Source organism: Myodes glareolus, chromosome 5, assembly GCF_982192425.1.
Source record: "Myodes glareolus chromosome 5, mMyoGla1.1, whole genome shotgun sequence".
Lineage (NCBI taxonomy): Eukaryota > Metazoa > Chordata > Mammalia > Rodentia > Cricetidae > Myodes > Myodes glareolus.
The window spans coordinates 61,314,542-61,325,960 of NC_142030.1; the positions used below are offsets into that span (position 1 = coordinate 61,314,542).

At 38.1% G+C, this 11,419-nt stretch overlaps 1 long non-coding RNA gene across 1 annotated transcript in view; it reads right to left on the reverse strand.

Annotated features, from left to right (window-relative positions):
- The window catches only part of LOC146894925 (uncharacterized), a 38,213-nt gene that overhangs the window by 25,974 nt on the left and 820 nt on the right, over window positions 1-11,419 (reverse strand). The window lies entirely within an intron of this gene.

An 11,419-nucleotide genomic window follows, 5' to 3' on the forward strand; every position in this document is an offset into this window, starting at 1 on the left:
TTTAATGGTTTGTTATTTTACTCACAGTTTTTCTACAGTTTTGGCATTCTCTGTCTTCAATCTATACTAGGATTTTTGTTTTGGTTGTTATTTGCGGGATTTTTGTTGTTTGTTATTTGTTGAGAAACCTTGTTTTTCCTCTGGGAAATCTCAAATATTTCCTGAAGAGAGTCTATGAAGTCTTAGCTGATTTTCCATCACTAACGCGGTGAATTCATTAGCAGGTAGCACGTGAGTAAATGTTAGCACCTGCGAGAAACTCACACCCTGGTGAGTTTGTCTAACAGAGAAAATTGCATTTATTGGAATGCAATTAGAACTGAATGCTGGAAGCACCCAGACTGGGGTAGTCCGGGGATGTGTCCTGGAGTTCTAGAAAACAGCAGTAGCACTCACAGCTGCAACATCAGGGAAACCACACATCATGTCACTAGTTAGGAATCACGATTGCTGCTGGCAGAAGTTATGCTGTCTTGTGAGAAAAGAATTGGGTGCAGCCTCAGGCTCTGAGCAATTTGGAGGGAGAGACCTCTTGGCAGTAGAAGGTAACAATATTTCAAAGGTAAGCTTGTATAATGAGGGGGAGTCTCGAACCCAGCCTGAAGTTTGGATAGAGAAGAAACTGAAATCTGGTTAACAACCACCTCTCAACTCAGCCTTAAGTGGCCTAAGTCAATGCTACTTCTTTTTAATTTTCCTCTTGACAAAACTAAGCAGGAAGTTGGTATCTAGAGACGTTAGCTATAAGAGAAGCTTATTCTAGTGACAACTGTTAAGTTCCTGTCTGTGTTGAGGTGTTACCCTAAGCTTTTGTTAATTCACGTCACTGACTGGTAATCCAGGAGACAAAACTCCAAACAACAATGAAATATCATTTCACAATTTTATTATATAAAAAAGTCTGTGAGACAACTGGATAGAACTAGAGACATGTAGAATTCTTAATGGATAGAAGCAGATTATGGATATAAATATTCTGAAGAACAACTTGTCACTATCAAAAATATGAACATATCTCAAAATTGGAAATATGCATAACTCAAAACTTTGCCATTTCACAGCTAGTCATGTATTACCAGAAAACTTTGAACAGGTGCACAGTAAACAAGATCAAGAATGTTTATGACAGCATTTGTATTAGAAAAATGACATAATCTAAGTATTCAATGAATAATAGTTAAATAAATTGTGATATGTCTATACAAAAATTTTCAAAGTCTATACATTGAAAAGAAATTAAATAATTCACAGACTTTAGAAGCATGGAGCTGGGTGTGGTGGTGCAGTAGGGATGCCAAAGAAGAAGGATACAGAACACAAAACCAACCTGGTGTACAGTAAGTTTGAGAACAGTCTGAAATGCATTGTGAGGATATCTCAAAAAACTGAAAGGGGAAAGGAAAAAAAGAAGAAACGAAGGGTTAAAGAGGGGAAACATGGAGCTTATAGAGAGCACTGAGGGAAAATCAAATTGAACAAAAATGTACTTGTTGTGACATATCTTTACATTATTACATGTTTGATTTGTACATATGTAGCAAAAATATAAAAAAAATATGAAGCAGACTGGTATTTTTAGCCAACAATAAAAAGAATATAACCACAGAGTGGAACAAAGAAGGCTTCAGTGGGAGGGGGAGTACACAAATTTGAATAATTCCATAGCTTTTTGTATATCGTGACTATTATGTAATATATTTATAAACGCTGAAAATAAAGTGAAATCTCTACCTTTGCAACGTGTATAAAGCTATCTCAAAGTGGTAAGAAGCATAGTTTGCCATCAAAGTCATGTTCTTACAAAGAACATCAACAATAGAATGTTGTCTAGTAAGAGGCAAAATCAAGAAGAAAGTCATTCTTTCCCATAAGTATAGAAATAGAAAACTCCAAAGTTGCTTAAAGTAACTGAAAATCATTGAAGTCTTCTAGCTATGACTGGCTAGCATATATTGGACCAGCATCTCCACTGATCGCAACTATAACACTGCATATAACATTTTAGGTATACATTTGCTATAAGTATTAGAGAACAACAATGACATCCAGGACAAAATTTTGAGAAAAAAAAAAGTTCCCTAAGGATGGGCCAGGTGTTGTTTCTCTTTCTGTTTGAGACATGTGTCAGTCAGAGAGAAGTAACCAGTGAGAGCTAGACTTCTGGAAAATCTAAGAGGCCATGAAGAAAAAAATATGTAGTTGATAAAAGTGTAGAATTGAGTCAGGTCTCAGATCTTTGTTGTGATTCAAGATGAGCTCCAGCCACCCTCCAAGAAAGAGAATTCAAATCCTTTGGGCTAAAAACAGAATAAGAAGACTGCATGAGCCATGGGTCGGGAAAAGTACTTATTCCCTTCAAAAGGAAACAAGGATTAACAGATGATTTTGCAACTGAAATTATAGAAGCCAGAAAGCAATTAAATAATACCTTCTAAACATTGCCAAACTCTTTTTAGGAGGCTACAACTACCCTGATACCCAAACCACAGAAAGACATTACTAAGAAAGAGAATTACAGATCAATCTCACTCATGAACACTGATGCAAAAATACTAAATAAAATACTGGCAAATTGAATCCAGGAGCACATCAGAACCATAATCCACCATGATCAAGTGAGCTTCATCCCAGAGATTCAGGGATGGTTCAACATACGAAATCTGTCAATGTAATCCACCATATAAACAAACTGAAAAATAAAAACCATATGATCATCTCATTAGATGCCAAAAAAGCTTCGACAAAATACAACATCACTTTATGATAAAGGTCTTGGAGAGAGCAGGAATACAAGGAACATACCTTAAAGGCAATATACAAGGAACATATTAAAGGCAATATACAGCAAGCCAACAACCAACATCAAACTAGATGGAGAGAAACTCCCAGCGATCCCACAGAAATCAGGAACAAGGCAAGGTTGTCCACTCTCTCTGTATATATTCAATATAGTTCTTAAGGTCCTAGCTAGAGCAATAAGACACCAAAAGGAGATCAATGGGATACAAATGGGAAAAGAAGTCATATTCTCACTATTTGCTGACGATATGATAATTTACATAAGCGACCCAAAAAATTCTACCAAGGAACTTCTACAACTCATAAACACTTTCAACAATGTAGCAGGATACAAGATTAACTTTAAAAAATCAGTAGCCCTCCTGTACACAGATGATAAAAGGGCTGAGAAAGAAATCAGAGAAACAACACCCTTCACAATAGCCACAAATAGCATAAAATATCTCGGAGTAACTCTAACCAAACAAATGGAAGACTTGTATGACAAAAACTTTAAATCTGTGAAGAAAGAAATTGAAGACACCAGAAGGTGAAAAGATCTCCCATGTTCTTGGGTAGGTAGAATTAATATAGTAAAAATGGCAATATTACCAAAGCAATCTACAGTTTCACTGAAATGCCCAGCAAAATTCTTGAATGGTAATCAAAGCAAAAAATTCAGGATAGCCAAAACAATCCTGTACAATAAAGGAACTTCTGGAGACACCACGATCCCTTACTTCAAACTCTACTACAGAGCTACAGTACTGAAAACAGCCTAGTATTGGCATAAAAACAGACAGAAGGATCAATGGAATTGAATCAATGATCCAGATATTAATCCACACTCCCTTAGAACACCTGATTTTTGACAAAGAAGCAAAATATATAAAATGGAAAAAAGAAAATATATTTAACAAATGGTGCTGGCATAACTGAATATCAACATGTAGAAGAATGAAAATAGACCCATATCTATCACCATGCACAAAACTCAAGTCCAAATGGATCAAAGACCTCAACATAAAGCCAGCCACACTGAACCTTATAAAAGAGAAAGTGGGAAGTACAGTTGAATAGATTGGCACAGGAGGTCACTTCTTGAATGTAACCCCAGTAGCACAGACACTGAGAGAAATAATTAATAAATGGGACCTCCTGAAACTGAAAAGCTTCTTTCTGTAAAGCAAAAGACATGGTCAATGAGACAAAATGACAGTCTACAGAATGGGAAAAGATCTTCACTAACTCCACATCAGACAGAGGTCTGAGCTCAAAAATATACAAAGAACTTAAGAAATTGGTCATCAAAAGAACAAATAATCCAATAAAAAAAATGGAGTACAGACCTAAGTAGAGAACTCTCAACAGAGGAATCTAAAATGGCTGAAAGACACTTAATGAAATGTTCAACATCCTTATGAAAATCAAAACAACTCTGAGTTTCTATCTTACACCTGGAAGAATGGCCAAGATCAAAAACACTGATGGCAACTTATGCTGGAGAGGTTGTGGGTTAAAAGGAACACTTCTGCATTGCTGATGGGAATGCAAGATGGTACAGCTGCTTTGGATGTCAGTGTGGCGATTTCTCAGAAAATTGGGAAACAACCTTCCTCAAGACCCAGTAATACCACTTTTGAATATATGTTCAAAGAATGCTCAATCGTGCCAGAAGGACATGTGCTCAACGATGTTCATAGCAGCATTGTTTGTCATAACCAGAACCTGGCAACAACCTAAATGCCCTTTGACCGAAGAATGGATACGGAAAATGTGGTACACTTACACAATGGAGTACTACACAGCAGAAAAAAATAACGACGTCTTGAATTTTGCAATAAAATGGATGGAGCTAGAAAACATCATTTTGAGTGAGGTCACCCAGACCTAGAAATACAATTATTACATGTACTCACTCATAAGTAGTTTTTAAACATAAAGCAAAAAAAACCAGCCTACAAATCGCAATCCCAGAGAACCTAGACAATAATGAGGAGCCTAAGAGAGACACACATAGACCTAGTCTACATGGGAAGTAGAAAAAGACAAGATCTACTGAGTAAATTGGGAGCATAGGGACCTGGGAGAGGGTTAAAGGGGAGGGGAGCAAAGAAAAATGTAGAGCTCAATAAAAATCAATAAAAATAATCTAAAAATGCAAAATAAATAAATAATACCTTCTAAGTACTAGCTTTTAAAAAGTGCTGCCAATTTAGAGTGTACATTTTTAAATGCCTTCAAAAAAGTAAAACAATTAGTATTTAAAAATAAAAACTATAACCAGTGCCCCAAAGACCCACGCAAATGCAACTGATCCTGGAGGGAACATGAAATGCTATGGTTTGGGTAGGAAAAATATTCGTATCACTTTGCATGAACATTGATAGTATGAGACTAAAACATCTTGCACAGAGTTAAACACAGGAATAATTAAACATATAACAACAAAACTAAAAATTCTGTCGGGGTAACAAGTAAATTGAGAATGTTTGAAACTCCTTGTGTTGTCTTTTTTTTTTTTTTTTAAAAAAAAAAAAAGAAACGTATCTTATACTTCAAAGGGAAAAGGATGTATATTTTAGTCCTTAAGGACACTTTTAAAATAGTAGCAGGAGACAAGCTATTATATAATAAAGAATTCTTTATTAAGAATATATATTGTATTCTTTATTATATAATAAAGAATAAAAAAAAATAATCTAATTTGACATAAAAGTACAAAATAGAACATATACTACAAACACAGTATAAATAGTAATACAGGCAAAATGAAAACACATTAATGTTCCAGTTAAAGAAAAATATCAAATTGAATCTTTCAAATAGCCTTAGCTGTCGAACTCATTGTAAACGGATAAATTTGGAGAGAATGTTGATGTTTTATATAGAAATTGAGCCTAGGAAGATGTTAGAATATGATGGTCTAGGAAAATGAGTAGATCATTCTGAGGACTTTGAATTTTTCCTGTTAATTATAAATAATTCTAGAGGTAAAGCTACTATTCCCAATGTGTCTTCTGAGAAGAGCTGGGTCTTATAATAAATAAATAAATAACATCCTGACTCTTCCACTGACTCTCATTAAATTAATTATCTGACTTACTGCTGACAGAACTATCATCACACCTGCTACCTCTGAGCTAGGTGGAATGTGTAAAAACAGATCCTAAGACCTTAAATGGCCAGAATTTAGAACCCTATTGTGTGAATTTCAACAGTTTCCCTAATTTGTCTATACATGGGCTTTATCACTCAAACACTGCAGCTAACAAGATTTACCCTTTCATGGGACTGTGAGAACAATCAAGCAAGCTGCTGTAGGCCAAACTTAGACAACCTTTGGTAAGCTGGAAAAACTTCATAAAGCATAGGAATTATCAAACCTCATATACCTCCACTGGTAAAGCTACTCCCCCTCTCTGCTCCCGGATTCTGTCATCTGTTCTAGGCCATAGCTTCTCCTCTGGTTTGTCAATACAACCCCACAAAAACTCTGTTATTCAGAAATGTCATCAAGATCTAATCTGCAGGCACTCAAAGTCTTCCTAGGCATTATACCAACTACACAAACCAAATAAAAGGGGGAAATACACAAATTGTACTCTATCAAAAGTAAAACTTTTGTGCTTCAAAGAAATCCATGAAGTTAAGAGGTGAGCCCCTGGAATGGAAGATGGTTAATATCACACATTTTCTATGGGATTCATCTAGGCTACAAAAAGAAGGCTCACAAGTCAATATTAAGACTAAATGGGAAAACATCAGAGAGGTCATTTCTTCCAAAACGATATGTAAGTGATCATGTTCATGTAAATATTGCCAATATTATTAGCTATAAGGAAAACTTAAATGAAACCACAAAGAGACTTCACTTCATATCTGTTAGAGTGATTATAATCAAAACATGCATAATAAATAACAAGTGTTAGAAAGAATATAGAGAAATTGGAACCCTCATGCATTACTGGCAAGGATGTGAACTGCTGCAACCATTCTGGAAACATCTTGGAAGTTTCTTAAATGTCAACCATAGAGTTACAATACGATTCAGCAATTCTGCTCCAAGATATATATCCAATGAAAATAAAAATATACAACCACAAAAAAATTTACACAAATACATATATATAACAGCATTGTTCATTATAGGCAAGGTATAGAAACTCCCCCAAAGTCTATCAATTATTGAATGAATAAATAAAAATATACTATCCATATAATAATAAACTATTCAAAAAATCAGTGAAGCCTTAATACATACTACAAATGGGTGAACCTCGAAAACATTGTAAGAGAAAAGAGCCAGACACCAAAAAGCATGAATTTTATGAGGCAGTTATAGAAAGCTCAAAATAGGCTATCTAGCCAGGTACAATGGTGCACACCTTGAATCCCAGGTCAGATGCAAACAGATCTCTCTCTGTGAGTTCAAAGCTAACCTACTCTAATGAATCTAGTCCAGTCGGGGCTACAGAATGAGACCTTGTCTCAACAAAAAGAAAGAGGGGGGGGAGAAAGAAAGAAAGAAAGAAAGAAAGAAAGAAAGAAAGAAAGAAAGAAAGAAAGAAAGAAAGAAAGAAAAAAAGAAGTTCCTAGGGCTGGTGGGAAATTAGAGCTGACTGCTAATAGACACGGAAGTTCTTGAGGTGAGGGGTATGAAAGAGTTCTAAAATTGGTTTAGTGGTTATTCCGCAGCTGTGAATTTAGCAAAAACCACTGAGTTTTAGACTTAAAACTAGAGGAATATATGATATCTTAAATTGTATCTGCTTTCTAAACCTGGGCTCGGAATGCTTCCCTGATTCAGGGATCTCGGAGCCGCGATACTTGTCAGCGCTGTCAGAGGTCTCTCGTGACACTCTGATGAAGTGTCAAAAGCAAGCAAACAGCTTGCTCAGTTCATTCCCTTGATCCCAAAGCTCCAGAGAGATTGTTTCTTTCAGCTCCTGCCCCAGATAATACAGGGCATACAGGAAGCAGTGGGTCTACAGGCATAGTGCAGCAAACACGGATGCGCCACCTCACCTACAGAAAAACTAGTTTGATTTGTGGTTCATCCAAGGTCTAACGTGATTTACTGAGAGAACCTGTCCTCCCAGTTCTTGGCTTCTCAGCCAGGAGAACTCTGTTCGAATATTTCGTTTAAATAAATAACAGATAGTCAAAAACAAAGAAGAGGAAAAGAGATGGCTGATAAGTACATTCTCCTCACAGTTGTCAGAGAAGGGGTTGTGGACTCTCCCACGAACGCTTCAAGGGTCATTCCAGGCCTCCTGACCACGGGGATCTGTGAAAAGAACCTCTTAGCCCCCACAATATCCAGGGCACTTTCCAATCAATAGCATCCCCCAGATTCTTTGCGTTTTGATCATTGACTGATGAGAGCAAGATTTCTGCTCTCAGCCGTAGGGTTAGTCACTTATCTCCCACTCACATGCCTGCAGTCCCCTCTGACCTGCGAAGAGCTGATCGGCTGATCGGCTTGAGTCTGTGCAGTATAGAGAATTCTCCCCTTACAGAACACCTCTCATACAGTATTGTGAACCAGAAAGTTCTTCCTTAGACCAGAGTAAACTCAGTTTTTCTGGAGCATACATACTTGCCATCCTGGGTAGACCTTCGCCTTACCTAGAACTGCCTTGTGTGAGCTTGTCCGTTCATCAGCTTTCTTGACTAGGGAATTGCAAATAAACCATCTTGGCTAAACGCAACATTTCCGGGGAACTTCTAATGTGATAGTGCTTTTAAGAACTTACTGCTCTCCTGGCTCTTCTTAAACTCCCTAGTCATAGGGAGTATATTTCCACTTCTATAAAGTAGGGGTGGATGGTAAAGCCTGTAGACCTGGGCTAGTAAAAGGAATTAATGTAAGGGAAAGTATTTTTTTTACAATTCAGAACACTTTGTAACTATAAAAAAAACTGTTAAAATACATCTGCTTCCTGGGAGGCAGCTTGAATATAGGTATTAGAAAGTTACAATTCAAAATGTGGTTACAACTCCAAAGGACACTCCGGGAGTCACCAGGAAGCTTGTTAGAAACAATCCAGGCCCCCCACCCTGTTTATTAACAAGACCCCAAAATGCTTCTTGTGCACCTTAAACTTGGAGGAATGCCTTAACCTCAGAAATTCAAATGCTTTCTCACGCAGTAATCCCTACCTCAAGTATCTGCTCAGAGAAAATAATTAGTTAAGTGTGGAAGAGATGTACAAAAAGTGCCCAGTGCTTCTGTAACAGCAGAAACGCGAAACAATTACAGGTCTGCTCGTCAAAAACTGCCGAAGGGCTCACTGATTCACCCTGGGTATACCTGCAGTCTCCCTGGGAGCTTGTTGATGATACAAGGCACACCTTCGTACCACTTGCCAGCCTGCACCACCTCTGTAAAGCAAGCCTGGCAGCTGGTACTATTGCCAAGAAGATGTCGGTGATTTGGCTGTGAATAAAGGTATCCGTTCAGCTCGGCACAAAATGGCTTTAGCCCCCACCCCCACCCCATGAGTTATGCCTGGGGTGGAACCACACCATTGGCCTCTATCCAATCCCAAGACTCCAGTCAGTTAAACTTTTGCTAGCATATCTAGGTGTTTCTTCTAAGTATAATGGTCAGGTACAACTATTAGCAACTATTAGTACAACTACCTCAGATATAACCAATTAAAGGAGGATGGTGAAGACACAACTGAGAGATTATCTTCTTCATTATTAGTTGTGGGCTATTTGCAAAATCTGCGATCTGACTGCTCTATTCTTTGTAGCTGAGAAATGTGTCCAGTTCCTTTGTATCTAGTTGCCTATGTCCCCTTTGTGGGTCTGTTACTCTTGTCCAGCAGTCACTTGATTTATGAACGAGAAGGCTGTCATCATGATTAAATTCACTTTGGGGCAGTTCAGAGAAAACAATGTACCCTAAACACTTTATTTTCCTTTGTAAAGCTGCCCTTCCCCCTGACACTCCACAGCTCCCTCTGTTCTGTATTTTTCCCCCACAGCTCTCCCCCCTCTACTGCTTACTTCCTTTTACTAATTGACGGTCTTGTTCCTCCTCTTACAACCGAGGGCGACAGTCCAGGTAACCTTGTTGTTTGTTCTCTACAGGATCTGTAGCACGTAACAGGGTCTGGTACCCAGGAAGCATTTGGAATTCAATTAGTCAATTTGTGCGAAGCATCGCAGGGCCCTCAGAGCCACTGGTCTTCCAGAGTTACCTTCGCTGTTTTGACTACATCCAAGATTCACAGGGCCTTTTAGCTTTCTGGCTTCCTGTTTAAACGTTAATGCTGATAACAGATTAAGAATTAAAGAAAAGTTTATCTTGCTCTACCTGTTGTAGGTCAAGGAGGGTAGTGGCTGGAAAAATCTTTGAAGTCTCAGTAGGTTCATCCAAGCCAGCAAACATACACGCAGAGAAATCAATTGAGAAATAGATCTCAGTTAGAAACAGATAATCAAACAGAGTGCTAAGACCCAGAAGTCGTGGAGCCTAAGAGAACCAGATCGGGACTAGAAAGAAAATCCGTGAAGTCAGAAACCCAGTCTATTCATCCAGACATGGTGCTATATGACAAATAATACCGAACACAAAAAAATGAATAACTATTAGACTGATGACTAGCTCCACCAGCCAAATGGAATCCATTTAAAATATAACCATTAAAATTGTTCTTGTAGATCTCCTGAATAAACTGGGAGCATGGGGACCATGGGAGAGAGTAGAAGGAGAGGGGAGAGGGAGAGAGGAGAGTGGAGAAAAATATATAGCTCTATAAAAGCAATTTTAAAAAAAAAAAAACCTTTTTGTACAAATCTACTGGTAGAGTGGAATAAAAAACTAAGTTGAAAATTACACTTGGAGTGCGGTCACGCTTTTGCTTTGTTACGTGTATCACCTCCAGCTAAGTAAAAGCAGAGCTGAGAAGCCAGTTCACTCAAAAAAGTGCTAACATGAGTTTAAAAAAAACTAAATTTGACTGAGTGGGGGTGCCACACACCTTTAGTCCTAGCACTCAGAAGGCAGAGGCAGAAGGCTCTCTGAGTCAGAGACCAGTCTAGTCTACAAAGCAAGTTCCAAGACAGCCAGACCTACACAAAGAAACCCTGCTTCGAAGATAGATAGATAGATAGATAGATAGATAGATAGATAGATAGATAGATAGATAGATGGAGAGACAGAGAGACGGAGAGACAGAGAGACAGAGAGACAGAGAGATAGAGAGATAGAGAGATAGAGAGATAGAGATAGAGATAGATATAAAGAGATATAGAGAGATAGAGAGATAGATAGAGAGATAGGAAAGGAAGGAAGGAAGGAAGGAAGGAAGGAAGGAAGGAAGGAAGGAAGGAAGGAAGGAAGGAAGGAAAAAAATCAAAATAACAGCAGCAGCAACAGCAACAACAACCAAAAAAACCTAAGTTCAGGTCCCCTACACCTGCACAAAAATCCAGTCTCAGTAGCATGCATCTAGAACCAAGCACCAGGTAACTGGGAATGGGAGGATTCCTGGGGCTCACTGGCCAGAATATCTAGTGAGGGATCCTGTCTCAAGGAATAAGATGAAAAATAGTTGAAGAAAACTCCTCATGCCAACCTCTGGCCTCCACCTCTGTGTACACGTTTGTGCATGGGCATATACGC